This window comes from Mastomys coucha, unplaced genomic scaffold (genome assembly GCF_008632895.1).
Source record: "Mastomys coucha isolate ucsf_1 unplaced genomic scaffold, UCSF_Mcou_1 pScaffold13, whole genome shotgun sequence".
Classification (NCBI taxonomy): domain Eukaryota; kingdom Metazoa; phylum Chordata; class Mammalia; order Rodentia; family Muridae; genus Mastomys; species Mastomys coucha.
Genome location: NW_022196895.1, coordinates 38,136,159 through 38,156,919, shown reverse-complemented (window position 1 = coordinate 38,156,919; position 20,761 = coordinate 38,136,159). Strand labels below are relative to the sequence as shown.

The 20,761-nt window shown below is 41.8% G+C and overlaps 1 protein-coding gene across 2 annotated transcripts in view; it reads right to left on the bottom strand.

The window, feature by feature from the left end:
- Positions 1-20,761, bottom strand: part of Sh3rf2 (SH3 domain containing ring finger 2) — a 106,948-nt gene that overhangs the window by 27,234 nt on the left and 58,953 nt on the right. The gene's annotated exons all lie outside the window — the stretch shown is intronic.

Genomic DNA, 20,761 nt, shown 5'->3' with positions numbered 1-20,761 from the left:
TTTAAAAAAAAAAAAAAAAGAAAATTACCTTCCTTGTTTTCTTTTTGGTATATAGACACGCAGCTGTTTACAAATACCAGTTTGAGACTAGTAACTTTGATTATAGCTTACCTACTCTCAGTGTATTATTCTGTGTTCTTTTGAGTTTTCTATATAGACAATAATATTCATTTAATGATTCTTTTATTCAGCTATTCAACCTTTACTTCTTCTTGCTTAGTCTGTTGCCCAGGCCTCTAGGCAGGGTCTCATTCTAACCTTCAAGGGTTTCACCAATAAACAAGATGTTTGCTGTAGGTTTTAGACAGATCTCTTTCACTACATTTTATTAAGGATTTTATTCCTAGCTTGATAAAATTTCTAGTGTATAACAAATAGATATAGAATTTTATCAAATATTTCCATATATATTATTTTTCCATACTATATTTTCTCTATATTCTTTGTGATGTTACACGGGCTTTTTTCTTTAACTAGATAACATGATATATTAGCGGAGTGATTTTTCTTTTCATTTTTGTTTACTTTCATTTTATAAGTATGGTAGTCTTGGCTGTGTGTCTGTGCATGATCTGCACACTAAACAGTCAGGGGTCAGGAGAAAGCATCAGGTCTTCTGGAGTTACAGACAGATGTTAGTTACCATGTAGGTGCTGGGAATTGAACTCAGATCCTCTGTAAGAACCATTTTTCCAACCCTGTGCTTTTATTTTTATTTTTTTGTTTATCATATAAAGAATATCCAAGGCTTCATGGAGCTTTTTCTTCATTTCATGTTTAGAAGAGATTAAACAGTCTCCTCAAAGTTGTGAAAGAACTTAAATATACACTTCTCTGGGTTTTTGTTTGTTTTGTTTTGTTTTTGTGTTTTTTTAAATTCAATTACCCTCCTTCCTGTCCACCCTTCTTTCTTTTCGCTCTCAAAGGATCTGGCTATGTAGTCCCTGCTGGCCTCAAACTCAAGATACCCAATCTTGTTTTCCACAGTGTTGGTGCTGTAGGTATGTACCATCCCTTTTGTCTTCATTCACTGTCCTCAATGATTATTGTATCTTAAAAGGTGACCAGCATGCACACCATACACAGGCACCCCCTCACATACATACATACATACACTCCTCTCAAAACACACACATATACACACACTCACACACTCACCTACACACTCACACACATATACTCATACCCACTCACTCACACACACATATACACACTCACACACATATACTCATACCCACTCACTCACTCACACACACATATACACTCACACCCACTCACACACACACATACATACATACCCAAACACACATTCTCACACACACCTCACACATACATACACACACACACACACACACGTACTCAAACACACATACACTCACACACCTCACTCACACACACATATATACTCACACCCACTAACACACACACATACTCACATACATACCCAAACACACATTCTCACACACACCTCACACATACACACACACACACACACACACACACACGATGTAGGGTGTTGTGTGTCATACCTGCTTCAAAGATGCATTTCAACTATCATGACCATTATGAGATAGGAGGCAAGCTAGGGAGAAGTGAGGGAAAAGGAGTAGTCAGGCAAGAGGGCTTTCTCAGTAGAGCTAAACCTGAAAAGGAGATTTATCTATAAGGTCAAGGAGTCAGTCAATCACAGTAGATCGCATTCCCGTAAGGAAGACTTGTTATGGGCAGCTGACCTTCTGACTAGAAACATGTGTACAGGATTTTCTCCTTGATACTAGAGCGGGCTATTATCATTCACATGAACCTTCTAAGGAAGGTGGGGTTCTGTGCTTCTCTATAGCTGTGGTTTGAACTAGTGTATTCAGAAAAAGTCCCAAAAAAGTCTACTTAAAGTGTTATGATTTATAGTGTGATGACATTTCAGTAAGCTTTCTTGCTACGTCTGTTTTGAGTATACCTAGTGGTATTTATTCACAAAATATTATTGCTGAGGATCTATGAGGCCATGAAGACTTATGGCAGGGTCATTATTCTCATGTATAGGGTAGACTATATGCTATTATGCCATCTTCCTGCAGCAGGATCTTGTCTCTACATTTTCCAGATAGACCAATCCCAAGATATGATGTATCAGAACATCTATTGAGTCCCATGATTCACCCACCCCTGACCCAAAACAAAATACCCTCTGTTCTGTGAAAGTAGCTTTTGTGTTAGAAAGAGTGGCATTGAAGTACATTTCTTCAATGGAGAGTTAGATGGACCAAACCAGTAAAGTGACTACAATGCTGTTTTCTAAGAAACTGGTTCTCTTAGGGAATGGGACTTTTCTGTTACTATTTTACCATGTAAACCCAGGCAAGTGGACCTGTTTGTCCCTGAATTCCTCCATCTGACTTAGGTGAACTTTAATAGGTTTTTCTATGATAACTCGCCAAGAGTTCGTAAGTCTTAGAGTCTCACTTTAGGAGAGATAGGAGGCAAACCAAAGTTAGCTAAAAAGAAAAGTTAATTGAAAAAAATTGTTTTGGAGAAATTCAGAGAGCCTAGACATCCTTTTACAATACTGTATCCATCTTTGTGATCTTTACAAAATTTACTCTTAACATTGTATCTATTGACTCAGGAAAACAAAACAAAACAAAAAATCCCAGCCTACTTCTCTAAAGTTATTAGAAGAACAAGGGAGATGATTTTTTTTTTTTTTAGGAAGAAAAGAAATCAAGTCTAGTAGTGCATGCCTGTAATCCAGAGCACAGGAGGTGAGGCAGGAGGATTGTGGTTTTTTGATGCATCCCTGTACTATATAGCAAGACATTTTCCCTCACCCCCTACTCCATCCCTTAAAAAAGAGCAGAGGAAAAAAAACACCCACAAATCCCTACATCATCAAATCAGTTGTCCCTGTTCCCTTGAGGAGGCAGGAACTGAGTTCCCTCAGTAAAAATAAGTCTTAGAAATCATAAACATACCTTTCCCATGGCTGTCTGATACCTTCTTGGTGGCGGGATAGCTTTCCTCTTTGAATTATTTTAAGGGAGCCCATTAGAAAAACATCCCATACTCATGCTGAGACCTTGATTAGTCATGAAATCTTTCCTTCTCTTGAGGTTAATAGAGAGCATGGATCCGAGGCCCATCAACAGGCACCCTCTCTAGAGAAAAGCCTGGGGTGTGCATATGGAAGTACTTTTAGCATTTTCTCCAAAACTGTCTCTTAAAGTCTCTTTCCGAAAGCATGTGGCTGGTTTTGTGCAACTATGAAGTTCAGGAGAAGCCCATTCTCCACAATTCTAACTGGATTTAACCAGCTTGAATTGGCTGTCCCACAGGCCCACAGTCTCTGCCTCAATCATCGAGCCTGTGGCAATTCTGCAGGTAAATTTCTGCTGTCTTTTTCTGTCACTGAGATAACCACATGAGCTCAGAGCCCAAGGCTCTTTGGACAATGGCTACCTCTCACCTTCCAGAGTTCTTCTGTAACCCATAGGTATAAAGAGAGCCTGAAAGATTTGAGACGATCTGTTTCTAAATGTGAAAGTTCTAACCTCATTGTGCTAAAAGGGCATGTGAATGTGGATCTGACTAATGAAGAGGAAATCTAGAGAACAGCTTTGCTGTTTGTACTCCCGCTTTTAGAGCATACCTGAGTACTCTACAAATGTTCACCGAGTTCTTCCGAGAAGTCTGTTGTCTAAACCACCTGCGTCTAGAGAGTTTCTCTTACCCAGTTATTTTGTCTATCAGGATTAGGGATTCTGCAACACCAGATAATTGAGGTGCATTAAAAGTCAGGTGACATCACTTTTTTTTTTCCTGGATATTCCCTGACTTGGCTTCTTTTCCCAATGGACGATTTCCCACAAACACAGGTATTATCAATGGTAAACCTGGTCTGGCACTCAAGGATTCAGACAGACAAGCATTTGATAATATAGGGCATCACTTGGGCAAGTCTGATTCCTTCTAGTCAGCAAGTGCTCTGGGTGTCTGAGTTCTAGGTGAGGTCACCTGTGAAGGAAAAGGGTTTGAAAAGAAAGGCCCAGTTCCCTTGTTTTGAGGGGTGTGTAATCTCACTGAGATAAAAATGGGAGGAACCAGAATAGATTCTGAGAATGCACCTGCCCCAGAGCTCATGTTCATAGAGGCCACACATTCCTAATTTATTTTCTCATGTAATTTTTATAGTAAGTCAAAAGACCAAATGCTATTTGTGTGTGTGCACATGTATATGCATGTTTGTGTGGGTGCCCCTGGGTGTGCATACATGTTCATACATGTTTGGCCTGAGGTCAAACTTGGAATGTTATACTTCAGAAACCATCCCTGGCTTCTCTTTTAGATAGGTTCTCTGTGATATGTATGAATCTGGTCCAATAGGCTAAGCTGGCTGGCTAGGGACCTACTTGTCTCTGCTCCTCTGGTCTTCCAAACTAAGCATTATTATATCTTCCTCATTCACATTTTGCTGACAAGATTGCTAAGCCAATGCATATTACATTAATTTCCCTAGGGCCACAGGGCCGGTCGTTGGCAGAGGTGGGATCTGAACTTGAACAGTCTGACACAGAAGCCATTCCTTCAGCCCCACTTGCAATATCTAAGGCAACACGTGTAATTTGGAGGTAGGATCAGGTGCCAATGATAAGACTGGAGGGTTCTTGGAGGACGGACAACAGTGAAGGCTAGAACCACACACAGGCTCTAGCTCTCAGTTCCTTATTTGTGAGGCTGAGCTAGAACGGGTTTGCCCAGTTTCTAAGAGACCTACAAAGGCATCTGAGAAACTTCCCAGCCATCTCTCACCTGTAAGTTTTACGAGTGGATTTCACAACTCAGAGGGAACAGAGCAGAGCCTGAGGGAGAGTGGTGGCAGCATTTGAGTTGGTTCATATACAATGCTCACTGGTCAAAGTAGATGCTACCACGCCCAGTACCACTTCGCTCCTGGTCAATGGCCATGTTAGATGGTCATCCCTGTCAATAGTCAAACACTATTTTTAAGAGTTGTGGCTGAGGGCCTTTGGCTTTTATTAATTATATGAGTCTTGAAAAACCCAAAGCCCCTGACTTTATTATTTTTTAAAGGGTTTATTATTTATGTCTATTTGTGTGTGTGTGTGTGTGTGTGTGTGTGTGTGTGTGTGCAGGCCTTTATGGAGGCCAGAGGGGGATGTAAGATGCCCTGGAGCTGGAGTTCCAGATGCTCGTGAGCCATACGATGTGAGTACTGGGACTAAGCTCGGGTCCTCGAAGGAAATAGTCTTAACCTCAGAGCCATATCTCTAGCCCCAGACTCTGGTTTTAGAGACTCAGGATGTGAGAGCTGGAAGAGACCTGAAAGTCATTTTAATGCCCAGGCCTCAAAGAGTACAAGTGTCATGTTGATGGTGAGTTTAATATCAGTCAGGCAAGGCCTACCAGAGGGGAAGGGACTATGTCCAGGGAGCTGGTTGGGGCAGGTGCTAGACTCTTTCCAGGGTCTTTCACTTATATTCCTAACAAATCCTTGAGGACTTTCCCTGTGCACATCTCTGCTCTCCTGGTGCCCAAGCTCTAGAGAACACAGGCAGCACAACAAATGACTCGAAGGGACCGAGACGAGTGAAATGCTTTCTCTAAAGGAAGTGGAGGTGGAGAATGAGTGAGAACTGTTTATGATGGTTGTTTCCTTTTTGACTGCTTTATTCTCTGGCTAGAATGAACTTGGCTATGAAGTTCATCCACATGTAATACATTGCTTCCCCCTTGTACCTGGAATGCTTACTCTTGTGGGATCCCTTATCTTTTTGGGGTCCATCCCATTCACTTACATCCATGGTGTTGGGAGCAATTATTTCTGTAGATGGGAGGCTAGACTTTAGGAAGCATGATTGCCTGGCCTGAGGCCCAGGATTACAGGTGAGTTTGCCTGTCTGGGGACAGAGCCCGTATATAAAGCATCAAAGTATGGGCACACCATCCTCAAGGGAGGGGATAGATGAAACTCAAAACTGCTGGCAAGGCATGAGCCAGGAAGGCAAAATTGATGAGACAGGTTGAATGTAGCACCAACACCCTTTATCTCCTGTGTGTGACCCACAAAGCCTACATTCACTTGGCACTCATCCACCCTAGCTAGAGACTCCTCTCCATCATTGCCTTATTTCTTATTAAAGTCCTTGTCCATACGAGGATTTCCTCACTCATCTACATCTTTCTCTTATCCAATCTCTCCATCACGTAGGTGTTCATTCCTTCTGCCTCTTGCTCTCATGGTCAGTGGCTCACACATACACACAGCTACAGACATATTCAAGAGGCTCCACTCGTTTATCTATTTGTGTATTCAACTCACATTTACTAAACGTCTTGCCCTGCCAGGCTTGACTGGACTCACCCCTGTAATGGTGGAGTTCAAAGCAGTAAGAGAGCACTTAGGCCAACACTCAAACAAGGTGGGCAGAAAGAGAGATCTCCAGCATGTGTAGTCAGCCTGTATGTGGTGGGGTATTGACTGTTCCTTCCTCCCTACGGGGTTCAAAGTGACTAGACACGCATGCTCACAAAAGCATACAAAAGAAAAGAAATCAAGGTCTGGGGGCCAACCAACTTTTTCTGTAAAGGATCAGAGGGCAAATATTTTAGGCTTTTCATTTAGTTTCAGTCAAAATCACCCAACTCTGTCATTGTGGTGTGAAATTGGCCAAGGATAATACCCACAGAGTGAGCCTACCTGTGTGACAATAAACTTTATATTTTGAGCACTGAAAATGAGATTATTCTTGTCTATTACAGAGTACTATTATTTTGATCTTCTCTGCACCCCAATTCCAAACCAGGGAGCAGGAAGTACTTGTCCCATAAGCTGTAGATTGTCAGTATTATTTTAGATCAAAGGAATAAATGAATGGAAGAAGATTTCCAGGTGCAACAGTGAGGTGGTCAGTCCTTCCCTGGGGACCCCGTTTTTCAGGTTGGTGGCTGGAAAGTATTTAATACCAGGCTCAGAAATGAAGGCCAGGAAGTCCCCAGTTCTATTCTGTCACTTGAGCCAAGGCAGGTGAGCGATTAAATCAGTAGACTGTGCTCCACTATACACCTGCTTGCATCTGTCCAGGGACTGCTTCCTGACTATACATCCAAGCGTGGCACGTCAACAGGCCTCAGTCACTTGTACCCAGATGAAGAAATGGCTGGCACATAGCAGGCCACCAGGTTTGAGAATAGAAGCTTAATGACAGCATGAATTCTTGGCTAGTTTGGCTTAGGGAGAGCCAAAGACTGTGAGAAAAGAGGCAGAAACATAGGGGAGCACTTGAGCTGAGCCACGCCAGTGGCAAAGGTCAGCTCTCCTTTCTGTCCCTGGCTTCTCTGTCATCAGTGTCATAGTAGTCAGCATGAGAAAGATGTCTTGGAAACAGATACACTGATGTTTGTAACATTATGTGTTACATCAGCAGATTTTATTGTGCACCAAGCTGTCCAATTTCCCACTAGTTGCCTGATTGTTTGAGAGAAGGGTGAGAAAAGAGGGAGAAGGGTGGGTTATTTTCTCTTAGACTTTGAAATACAATAAGCATTTTTTTTATATGGAAGAAAATACTCCATTTTTATGGGAAGTTTCTCTATTGTTTTCTTTTCTTAGAATACTGCTACTCACTGAAAGTAAAATTGCTAAGTTGTTAACAAGGGGGCTGTGATGGAGAACATGTTTATTTTTTTCTATGGAAACAATAGAAAGTCATGCCTATCTTTTTCCCCAATAGAAATGCTACCCTTGAAGAAGGCCCTCCCAAAAGTACCTTGTTTGCTAAACAAACTTGAATATATCCCTAACTCAGTGTAGCCACCACAAAATGACAAAGAAAATGATTGTAGCCTTACAGAATCTTAGATTATGGACTTGCTACCTGGCACACGTGACTCATTTCCTATGTCTCGCCATGACAGACATTACTAATCAATCCCATAAATTTTCTCCCTATGCCTGTTTACTTCCCAAGAATTGTTTTTAAACCATTTCTGTAGACAGTTGAGATTCCCACTTCTGCTGCTGGTGTAGGGAAAGACTTGGAAGATTGCCAACCCTGAGTTGAATAACCCTGAGCTACTTACGGGTTATTAGTCTCTTAGTTTCTTCATTTAAAATGGAAACGGTGCTACTTATTAGCAACACCCATAGGCTGGGGTGGTATTTGGGACCATAGTGCTGATTCTGTCGTAAAATGGCATCTCCTTTCCTTTGGGTTGAGCTGAAGTGGAAAGCGAACCCATTTTGGTGACTCAATCTTTTAATTCTTTCAGCTTCTTTCAGGCCTTGGGTGGTCTGCTTGCTTGCTTCCAGGGACAGAACATTGACAAACCTACTTTTCCCACCTTTAAAAATGTTCAGGTTTCTCCAAAGCCTCCGATAGTCTCTCAGTGTGAATTTGGGATGCATGGCTTGCTGGGGTATTCAGATAGGACACTGTCTCCACACAGGCCTTGCCTTATCTGATGTTTATATCACATTAGTTACACATCTGGGCTATACTTTGCACATCAGTAGCTCTCAGCTAGGAAGACCATGTCCAGGAGATGTCTAACAATATAAATGGCCACAGGAGGGTGACCAGGTTTGCAGAGAGAAGGAGTGTGCATCTCAGGTCCCTGCGGATGAGCCCTGAGTGAGTTCAGCCTCAGAGTTCAAGAATGTCTGTTAAAACGCTGAGGTGCAGGCTGGGACACTCCCTCTCTCACCCAGACAGGGTTGGGTCTCCTTAGTGGTTCACCAGCCAGGATTAATTGGGCAGAGTGATGATGCAAAGTTTAACTACTCGTTGGAGAAATGCTGAATCAAGGAAGCCAGAGAGGTTAATTACCGGACCTGGTTTAGTCACCAGAAACCAGGCTTTCTCTAGAGTACCTTGGGGAGCCGGGGCAGGGCTGAGGACGGAAGCCCACAGAAGTAAGCATGTACCAGAAGCCCTGCACCGCTCAGAGATTAAGCTGCTGGGCAGGGATGGCTGCAACTCCTGCTTGCCTCCTTCATTTACCTGTTTGGCTGCTATTGACCTCCAGGTCTCCATCTGCACCCTGTTTCTCCTAGGAGACCTTCTTGCCTCCCAGACCAGGTAGAAGACCCTTGGTCTCAAACTTTCTTCACGCCTCACCTTCAAACCTTACAGCATTTTGCATACTTATAACTATGAAATCAACATTCAATACTGTAGTGTGTGTCTACTTTGCTGCCTTGGAGCTTCCCTAAGTGCAGTGATCGAGTGCCTCGTTTGCTGAGTGTCTGGCTCAAGTGTTTTGGGCATAATGGATACCTAACAACTCTTTTTTATTTTATTTTATTTTATTTTTTGAGACAGGGTTTCTCTGTATAGCCCTGGCTGTCCTGGAACTCACTCTGTAGACCAGGCTGGTCTCAAACTCAGAAATCCGCCTGCCTCTGCCTCCCAAGTGCTGGGATTAAAGGCACGTGCCACCACCGTCCGGCTCTAACAACTCTTTATTGACTGCTCCATTGACAATGTAATAAATAACAGGGCTCATTCTTGGCTTAGGACACTTATCAAGTGAGGACAGGACTTCCATAAAGAGCTAAAGTGTGTGTGTGTGTGTGTGTGTGTGTGTGTGTGTGTGTGTGTGTGTGTAATAGTGGACAGGGGGCTGGCCCTAACTCAGCCTACATCTCCCTTTTCCAAAGTCTTTTCTCCTATGTGTATCTTTTACTTTCTTTGCATGAGTTTACTTGGGATTATAGCTGAGAGTCTGACTTTAGCAAGCAGAATTGTCCCAGGGAGCACATGGATAGATAGAATATCAACTTAGACTCCTGTACTTTCGGAATTATCACTGCCTGTCAAGGAAGCAAAGGGGCTTTTGGAAGCTCTCACACACTCCAACTCTAGCAGGTCATTCCTCTGAATGGCTCACTCCCAGCAAGGCTGGTCTATACAGGTCAGCTCTAGGGAGGGAGTAGAGAGGATACTTAAAGCTGCCTGGCTTGGCCTAATGAAAACAACCAACGGGGACATCTACTGGGTCAGTTTCCATTGCTTCATCCAGGCCATTTTCTCCTGTACATGGAAAACTGAGGCTCTGAGAGAGGAAATATCTTTCCAAAAGTCCTTCTGTTCAGGAAGGAGCAGTGAACCCCTGCTCAGATTCTAATGAATCTTCGCTAAGTTCTTCATCTCAGCGTTGAAGCCTTTCTGACCCTCACCTCTCTGAGGCTGAGGACATGGCAGTCACCTGAACAGAAACAGACGTGACTGCCTGTGAAGCTGTGTGAGCAGAAGAGAGGAAGTGCCCAGCAATGGCCGTCCTAAACTAGATAACAGTAGCAGCTCCTCCCTCTGGCCTGACTTCAGAATGTATTGTCAGGTAGTTCAGCTATCATTCTCTGTCAGGTAAAGGTCACCAGTCTCCTTAGCAGATGAGGAAACTGAGACCAGGACAGGCCACATCCAGGGCCACACACTGAACAGGATCCCATGTGACTGGTGCCACATCCATCACGTTTCTTGTGCAGACGCTCACCACTGCCACCTGGGATCGTGCCAGGCACAAGATTTTACACATGAAGACTCTTATTTCTGTTTAAAATTGCAACTCAGTGTCTATTTGGTGAGTTGGGGAGACCCGAGTGTGACAAGGAAGGACCGCTTCCTGCCAGTTTTCCTACATGTAAAACAAGATTAAGTCCCACCCCTCCACCCCCATGCTCAATTAAGCCCCTTCCACCCCCACCCCCACATGCTTTTGCTAGCAATTGTCCGGGATCTCTTGAGTGTTATAAATAACAACAGTTATAGCTTGTCCAGCCACTGCAGACCTTTGCAAGAGACTCTTCATGGAAAGGCAGACCATTTTTGCAAATAGAACACTGATGACATTTAGTTAGTAGATGGAAAAGCCATGATAAGATGCTCTGACTGAGTCAAAACCTTTACTTTTAATTCCTTATCTGCATTTCTGCAAAAGAAAAATTGAAAACCAAACCAAAACACAATAACGAGTGCCCAGGTTCCTCTAGGGCTTTCCGTATGCAGCGTCCAATAGTCCGTGGGCTATGAGAGCTTTCTCACCGTTTTTCCCCGCAACCTGTATCCTTTGATTTATGTCCCTTTTTTGATTCTGAGCACAGTAACACAATTCTAGTATGCAAACCCACATTTGGAAAATAGAAGGTCATCATTCATCCCTACATCAACCTTGAAGCCATTTTGTCTCCAGATTGCACAAGCTCAGGCCTCCTTCTCCTGGTCTTGGCCCAAACATGGAAATTAGACCTTAGGGAGGGTGCAGGAGTGCACAGCCAAGGAACCTGGGACACTTGGGCCAGCCTGAGGGCAATGATAAGGATGTAAACAAGGAGACTGGCACAGACAGTCAGGGCAACGTTAGTCCAGCTGGCAGCAGCCACTGGAAAAAAAGGGTTAGCAGTTCAGTTATGGCAAACATGCCAGGCTGGACATCGGTGAGAAATGAGTCCTGCTTTTGAGCTAGAGAATGCTCAAGAATAAACTGGGGAGAGGGATAGAGATCAAGGATACAAGCTTTGGAGTCCCTGACTTTGAGCTTCTGACATGCAGATGTGGAATCTGGTATGTACCCCAGAGAGAGGTCTCTGTGTAGTGTCTGACATATGAGGTGCTCTGGAAAGCAGAAGACAGTACTACAGAAGTGATGCAGTTTAAAAAGAAATCCAGCAGGAAAGATGGCTCTGAAATGTCACCAAGAATGAAAGGATATTCGGATCATTAGGAAGAAAGACTGATGGGGAGTTTGGGAACCAGTGTAGCAGGCTGGTGGCATCTCCACTTGAAGTCTTTTTAATGCAAAAGGAGATGCAGTCAAACATTTTGAAACTTTTGATGTGTTGTGATGAGTATTTATGTTTTGACAAGAGTGTCAAGTTAACAAAACGGGGATATGATGCCCTTTTCAATAAATGCGGCTGGAGCAACTAGATATCAACATGCATAAGCATGAATTCGAACTCCAATCTCTTAATATCTACAGAACCCAACTGCAGTTGGGTCCTAGACACAAAAGTAAAAGATAACATTGTAAACACCATGAGGTTAAATATTAAATTTTGGTTAGGCATTAGTTTCCTAGCATAGATAAATTAGACATCGTTGTAATGAAAACATTTTATATTTTAAATGATATTACTGAGAAAGTGGAAAAGCAACACACAGAATGGGAAAATTTTGCAAATCATAAATCTGACCCAGGACTTTTTGTAGAATATGTAATGAACTCTTTTACAACTCAATTAAAAGAAGACAAATAACCCAATTAAAATATGGACAACACACAAACAAATACTCCAAAGCATACACATGCAGTAAACTTATGAACAGATGCCCAATGTCATTAATTATAAGAAATGCAGATTAAAACTACATGCAAACACAGTGCTATGTACCTATAACTTTAGGTATAACTTTAGTTGTAACCTATAACTTGGGAGGTTGAGGTAGGAGGATAGCAGGTTCAAGGCCAACCTGAGTTACACTGTGAGATCCTGTCTCAAAACAAAAAGCAAGAACCAGGAAACCTAAACATACACACAAAGTTTTATAATGCAGTACACTCTACTTCACATACACTAGGGTGGTTACTGTCCATAAGACAGACAGTAAATACATGTTGGTAAAACCTGGAAAATTTGGAATCGTTGTGCTGTAGTGGTGAAAATGTAAAATGTGCTTTCAGTTTGGAAAGTAGTTGTGAGTTTTGTAAACAGAAGTTTGTGAAAGAGAACCACTACATGAATGATCAACTCCATCCTTAGGTTTGTTTATATGTATGTGAAAATGTACCCAGACGAAATCTTGCATGTAAATGCTCCTAGCAATATTATTTATAATAGACAATGCCTACTACCTGATTAATGGATAAACTAAATCTTGTGGCATTTTCATACACTGGAATGTTATTTGGCCATAAAAAGGAATAAAGTGCTGATACAGGCTGCTTATATGGATAAACTTTGAAACACAGACAGTATGAAACATTGTCATAAAACAAAAATTCAAAAATCATTGTGAAAAAGACAACTGTCACTATCCAGAATTTTTTGAATTTAAGGGGACAAGAGACTTGTATAGTGCAAGGAAAGAGGAGGCCAGTAAGTGCATAGAGTAAGAGAAATTTGGGGAATATAGCGGGCCAATGCCAAGTGCTCACTTTATCTGTATCTCATTTGAGGAGAATGTTTATAAAGCAAATGTAGAAACAAACATGGGATCTTGAAAATGTAAAGGACAATTTTGTTTGCTGTTTGCTAATATTATGATAGTGCTAAAATATTTTAAAAGACACAGTTACTATAATTATCTATAATTTGACCTGATGTCTGGGCTTCAATTTATTCCGTGGAGGAATGGGGTGGCAGATAAACTGGCTCAAGAATGTGTTCATTATAATATTCTTTTAGTTTTTATATAGATTTGGAATATAGTGTTCATGATCTGGCTACAAGTCACATCCCAGCAGCCTTGGATCCTTACAGAGTTGTAAACACACAAGGACGCTAGTCCATGATAATCCAGAAGGTAGAGTTAATCTGGATGCAGTAGCACTCATAATCCCAGCACTTGGGAGATGGATGCAGAGATTCAGGATTTCAGTGTCATCTTTGGCTACATAATAAGTTTGAAACTAGCTTGGGACTGACCACATGAGGTTTTGTCTGAACACATACCCACCTGCACACACAGTAAATTTGAAATTCAAAAATCATAGGCAAGATTGGACAATAATATAGCAACTTATTACTAAGAAAATTTAACATTAAAAAATTAAAATAAACAAATAAAACTGGGAATGAAACACATATTTCCACATTTACCATCTTTTGAGTGTAGATTGGTTGAGTGAGAATCATGAAATGAATGAAATTTATATCAGGGAGACATCAACTTAAGAAAATTAGCATTATTCATCTCTGTACATTGTCTTAGATAGTGGGGTTAGCTAAGAATCTCAAGTATAAACTTGCATTGAGAGAGAGAAGACAGACAGACAGACAGGCAGGCAGGCAGGCAGGCAGGCAGGCAGGCAGGCAGAGCTAGCCCAAGGGGGAAAATTATCTTAATACTCAGTAAAAACCATCTTTTATACACACCTGAGCATGAAGTAAGGCTAAAAGTCTCTAGTGAAAGATGTGATATCCATAGAATGGATCCGGACAGACTTACAATAGCTCTAGAAACTCCGTCACAATATTATAGACACAGGGCTAAAAGTGTGCCTCTGTAGATCTCAGAATTCTCCAAGATACATGCTAGCTCATTTCTCTAGGAATGCAGGGAAGATGCCTAGACTCGCTGCTATCACTCAGGCAGAGCTGGGAAGGAGAATTGCATTCCTCACACTAAGTTGCCTTTGCCCTCTCTGTCTTTTCTACATTACCTAGGTAATAAAAACAAGAGGGCTTTAGATATTCTACAGTGACATACGTGAGCAAAACAATATCCCCAGCCCTGAGAAACTCTCAACCTATTGAGCAATGTAATAAGATATATGTACACTGCCTTTATATACTGATGTTCTAACATGTTGCTTATAACAACATGTTATACAAGCGTATAAACAGTGGGTAGCTAATACAGAAGAGACACTAACCTTTGCAAAGGATGACTGACAAGAACTTCCTTGAAGAAACATTATGTATTTAGGGCTTAAGGGATGGGTACTTCTGAAACAGATAAGTGAAGCAGAGATCCATTCCATGGGGAATTGCATTATTTAGCCAACAAAAAATTTGTTCATTGTCCAGAATAACTCAGGCCTTTCTAGGGGTACAGGACCAAAGAAAGGAGTGAGGTGGCTGAATGTGTGTTGCCCTGGAGGTGTGGAGCAGATCGCTGTAGCATGCACGCAGGTTGAGATGCTTTCAGACAAAAACGCATATGGCCAGTTTCAGGCTAGTTTCAAACTTAGTATGTAGCCAAGGATGACACTGAATTCCTCATTCTCCTGCATCCATCTTCCAAGTTCTGGGAATATGAGTGCTGTCACATCTAGATTAATTCTACCTTCTGTCTTATCATGGACTAGTGTACATGTATGCTTATACGACTGTGTAATGAACAGGCTGCTGGGATGTGAATTGTAGCCAGACTGTAGACCACTTGGTACCGCACTTGAGAACTCTTTTTGGGGAGAGAGAATGAGTTATACTCGAACTCTGGCTTAGTTTCTAGCCTTGAGACAGATTATGTCATCCTTTCCTCCCAGAGATCTGCTGTTTGTGAAAGGCGCACATCCGTGACTCTTCGGAAGAGTTGTACATCATGATGTTTATAAGTCCTCTCATGGTTTTTGGCTTTTAGTAGCTACTTAATACCATTCCTTAGGACCTCTGGGAACCACTGGAGATTTGGGAAATACAAATGGCTAAAAGAGTTTAAATTTTAAATAGTCACTTCAAAATTATATTTGTAAAAATGAGAGATTGTGGGGCGGGCTGCACCAGGGTGACATTATGTGATTGAGCATGGTTCTAGGAGGCCAAGAAAGAGACTGGAACTATAGACTAGACAACAAACAAGGTTCAAAACAAAGAAAGTGGCAAGGGCTGGACACAACGTTGACTATTTAGGAGGCAAAATGGGCTTGCCAAATAGCTGCAGGTGAGAGGTTAGGAAAGAGTCTACTGGGAGGAAAAGATTATATAACCTAGTACCTGGCTCTGACCTATAGGAAGAGGGGGGCTTTGAAGGGGACTTACAGAGATGGGAAGGGAGGAAGTGGAGATGCTAAGGAAACAAATTCTCTTCTTGAAGAAAAGGAGACTGCCTCATTGCTCTGTGAGTGTGGCAGACAGGGTTGAGAGAGGCTCCATATCCTGAATCCAAGGGCCAGAGAGGACCTTGTTCTTACAAGTACTAAAAAGGTACCTAAAGAGGTACTGTATTGCCAAAAGACTTCTTTTGTGATTTGTATCTCACATGCTTGGCTTTTTTCTCCTTCTGAGTCCCTCCTAGAGGGAATTCCCAGGCTCTCCTTAAGGTCAAGTGTGTCAGCGTCAAGACACCCACTTGACCTTCTGCACCGAAGGTTCCACAGAAACCGGCTCCAAGTGCCCAGGTCTGACTCAGTCATTTTCAAGTGCAGTTGTTTCTAGCCTACAGATGCAGTACATCATCTTTGAGGTTATTACTGCACAGTCTACCCAGGGCTGGCAAGTGGTTTCCTACAGGTAGGAAGTCACAAAGACAACGAGAAAAATGCAATCCCATTTTCTGGCTCCTTGGTGTGAAGGTAACAATTACACAATGATGACTTGGGCAATTCCAGTATGGTTTCTTCACAGAGGGAACCAGAACATTTAACTAGATTGGCTTCTATGCTGACTGTGTAAAATAATTGTTATCCAGCGTCCTTTTTTTTTTTTTTTTTTTTGGCCTTATTGTTGGGACCTACATGTGTTATGCAACCTCCCTAAAAGAAATGTCCTGGACCTTCCACTACATAATCATACAGCAAAATAATATTCAATTATCCCTGGAAGGGCATAGTAGTACACACCTTTAACCAGCACTTGGCAGGCAGAGGCAGGCACGTCTCCATGAGTTCAAAGCCAGTTTGATTTACATGGTGAATTCAGGGACTATATGGTGGAAATTTCTCTCAAAAAAAAACCCTTCACATATCTTTCTGCCAGGGAGGTGAAACACAATGACTGTCTTCCTATCTGTGTCCGAAGCCATGTGTGCATGTTCTGGCTACACACGTGTTTACTTGGGATCAGCATGATCTAATCTGTACTGACTCATGCTTTCATAGGTATGTACCCTTATTATCATGCTGTTCTTTAAATATGGAAAATTTAAATTTAGATCTAGTTATCTAAACATTTGTATGCCTTTCCTTCTGTGAACATAAAATTCATATCACTTATAAGTTTAGAGTGTTGCTACCACATGACATAATAGAAACCTGGTATTTTTCAACTTAGAATTGAGGCCGTAACCTCTTACAGAACCTGAGGTTGTTTTCTCTTATCCTAATTTAGGGTGAGTAGCCAATGTTCGAGAGGTGTTACAGATAGACTGGAACAGAACTGAGGCCTTGTTACCCTAAAAAAACACCCCATGGAGCACACTATGGAGCACCCTATGGAGCACTCCATGGAGCATCCTACGGAGCATTCCATGGAGCACTCCATGGAGCACCCTATGGAGCATCACATGGAACAATCCATGGAGCACCCTATGGAGCATCATATGGAACAATTTATGGAGCACCCTATGGAGCACTACATGGAACAATCCATGGAGCACCCTATGGAGCACCACATGGAACAATCCATGGAGCACTCTATGGAGTATCACATGGAACAATCTACGGAGGACCGGATGGAACACTGGAATGTGTTTTTCAGCCTATACCTTTGTATTCACAATCTCTGGGTCCTTATATCACCTAAGCCAGAGTGGAGGCCATTGGGGACCTCATCTCACTTTAGGGAGCCCAGGCTCCACTGCAGTTAGCCATTGAGTTTTGAATCTCTGCTAGATTGTAGGTTCCTTGATAACAATTTATTCCTGTTGGCCTTAGCAATAACATACACCACGAATGCTTAGACACAACCGCTGGTAGCTTGTAAGGAACAAAGCGGCAGTAAAGGAAAGCCTTTAGGTGTAGAAGAGACAGGGCATTCATTTTTGTTTTTGTTTTCCCACTGGAAGGTATATGGGAAGAGTGATGTAAAGCCTTGTCCTCAAAAAGACCAATAAAGACAACTGAAAAGAGAAAGGTACACTGGCTGAAGGGTGATGCTCAGGTGGTCTTTGCTAATGGCACAGTGAAATGCCAGTCTTATGTTTTAGCACTAGAAAGCACCAAGATCAAGGCAGACTCTACTAACGATGTGAACTTGGCCAAACCATCTTTCTTCTCAGTCCTTAATTACCTTTTACCTTAATGTAAGGAGGTTTATAACTCTCCCACAAAGGTTCTACTATATTTGTAGAATGGAGAGGCAGGGCTTTGGAGACTGGACCTGTCCTAGCAGGGTCTATCATGTATCTGTCAGTCTATATCTATCACTGTCTGTCTGTCCATCTATGTGTCTATTCATCTAATATGACTATCTATCTATCTATCTATCCATCATCTATCTATCTATCTATCTATCTATCTATCTATCTATCTATCTATCTATCTATCTATCTATCTATCCATCCATCCATCCATCCATCCATCCATCCATCCATCCATCTATCTATCTATCTATCTATCTATCTATCTATCTATCTATCTATCTATCTATCCATCCATCCATCCATCCATCTATCTATCTATCTATCTATCTATCTATCTATCTATCTATCTATCATCTATCTGTCCATCCATCCATGCCTCTATCATTTATCCATCCATCTGTCTCATGTTGGTTTCAAAATATTTTAGATTATTACTGCCTTGTTTTTGGAGCATGACTTCACTCAGTATGGTTACTAGTACACACTACTCACTCTGGATATTTGTTGACTTATAGTAATCTGTGAGGCCTATAAGAGATTAGTTCTCCCTTTCAGGTTCCCCTATGTGTTACCACCTGCCAAGATACTTAAGTAAAAAAAAAAAACATTGATTATTTGATTTGAGTTTTTGAACAGCCATTTAGTTATAAGCCTTGTGTGAAGGTATGGGAGCAGGGAAAGTAGGGAGACATTAATGGGCTAGACCCAACCCAGGCTCTCACTGAGACTCTCAATGATGTTAGAGGAAAAGGAAGCAGGAGAGAGAGAGGGGGGTAGGGGAGATCAATGCCCTGCTTATATTTAGGTAGAGATTGTACATAGGGCTTCTGGGTATGTCTTAACAATACCTGTGCCATCTATACAGAAATATTCACTGTTTATAACCATTGTACTGATGAAAGGCTTTCACTACTGCCCAGTGATTGCCTGTGAATGCTGCGGTTTGGAATTATCATTCTTTGTGCACATTTGGAAGGAATAAGCTTTGTTTTGAGTGCTACTGGTATTCTCCCACTCTGGATCATCCTCTCAGAGATGAGGTAAACGTCCAGGAATAAGGATTTCAAAGGCACAAAGAACATGTCTCTTGGATACATCTTTTGAGGAGCCAACTCATGGCTGAGCTCGCTTGCTTATTTTTACAGAGTGTAGGCTGCACTTTATATACTCATACCTCTATATAAAGAATCCTTTAGAAACTTCTAACTTTTCGGCTTCATGTGAGTCATCAGGTTCCTGTTTTAGAGTGTTCATGTGTTTGTGTATGTGTGTGGTAGAACAACTCGATATAAAGCGTGTATATGTTCATAAAAATCTGTTTAGAATGCATGTCAGATTTTTTTTAAAATGTCAGAAAAGTATGTATGGAAAGAATGTATGAGAGTGAGAGAAAGAAGAGAGAGAGAGAGAGAGAGAGAGAGAGAGAGAGAGAGAGAGAGGTGTAGTGTAGTATAGGTAGGGGGTGCAGTTACATGAGAGACTGCCCTCTTAGCAAGCCAGACAGCAGTATAAGATAGAGTGCTAATGGAGGTGATTGTTTTCCATGCAGACCAGCACACAGGTCTTTGAGGAGCCCTTGACTTTCTCCTTCTTCCGTGTCTTGTTATAAAGGGATTAAAGTCCAATTAAGCCATTTAATCCCAAGGTAGAAATTCACGTTTAAAAACAAGATTTACAGCTTCTTAAAAGGAAAGAGAGACACCAGCGCAAGCTGAAGTTGGTCCTTTCAAGTTGCCACCTGCATGGTTCCTGAGAGCGTTTTTTAGCTGAGCACCCAACAAGGCATTCTCCTTAATTACCTTGCCTCATACGTCGTCTCCTCCTTTATCTTTTAAAGTGCCCTTCAGCCTAAATAGCCACATGCTGTCAGAAATACTTCAGCTTCTGGATTGCTACAACTCACCTTGGCTTATCTCTCCTCAGCATCTCGGCGAGCAGGGCTAATAATAAAACGTAGTACGGAGAGCCAGTGCTGACTGGGAGCTTAACATGTGCAGACGTCCTTACAGCAAGTGCTTCATGCCCATTACCTCATTAGGTGCCCACTGTGAAAGCATCCGGGCTGGCTCCATGGGTGTGTGACTTGTGTAGTCACGCAGGGCCATCACTTGATTTAATGTGCTGCTGTGACCATCTTGAAATTCTTAATCATTTTTTTTTTTTTTAGTAAGGGGCTTGCAATAAATAAAATGACAAATGAGAGTTAGCTATTATGCTATGTTAGAGAGAAAAAGAGTAACTCTCATCATTCCTCTTATCTTTGGCTGCAAAAAATGTAGAAATGGGTATGGGACCACGGATTATATCATCATTCCCGAGAAACACCTGCCAACCCATAGGCCCTATTTACTTTCTTCCTGTGTGATGCCCGGGCTATTGCAGAAGATATGACATACAATGCCAAAACCCTGTCTGGAAAATGGCTGCCAACATGTCCTTAGAGGAAAGTTCTGATGGACAGGCAATCATGCTTACCACAGGACTGAAAGGCGAAAAGTATCTAGGCATTTGGGCAAGTTGTTTAACCGTTTGAACGCTCTGTTTTCTTACCCATAAAGTAGGGATTAATAATAATAATAATAATAATAATAATAATAATAATAATAATAATCATATGAACTTGCAAGATGCTTAAGGATAAAATGAGCTCACAAATTTGATAGTGTGCACATGGCTCCAGGTAATAGTCACGTATTCTGAGTGCCATTTGATAGTCAATGCACATGGCTCCAGGTAACAGTCATGCATTTGGAGTGCCTGCCGCCAGGTAGTCAGCATCC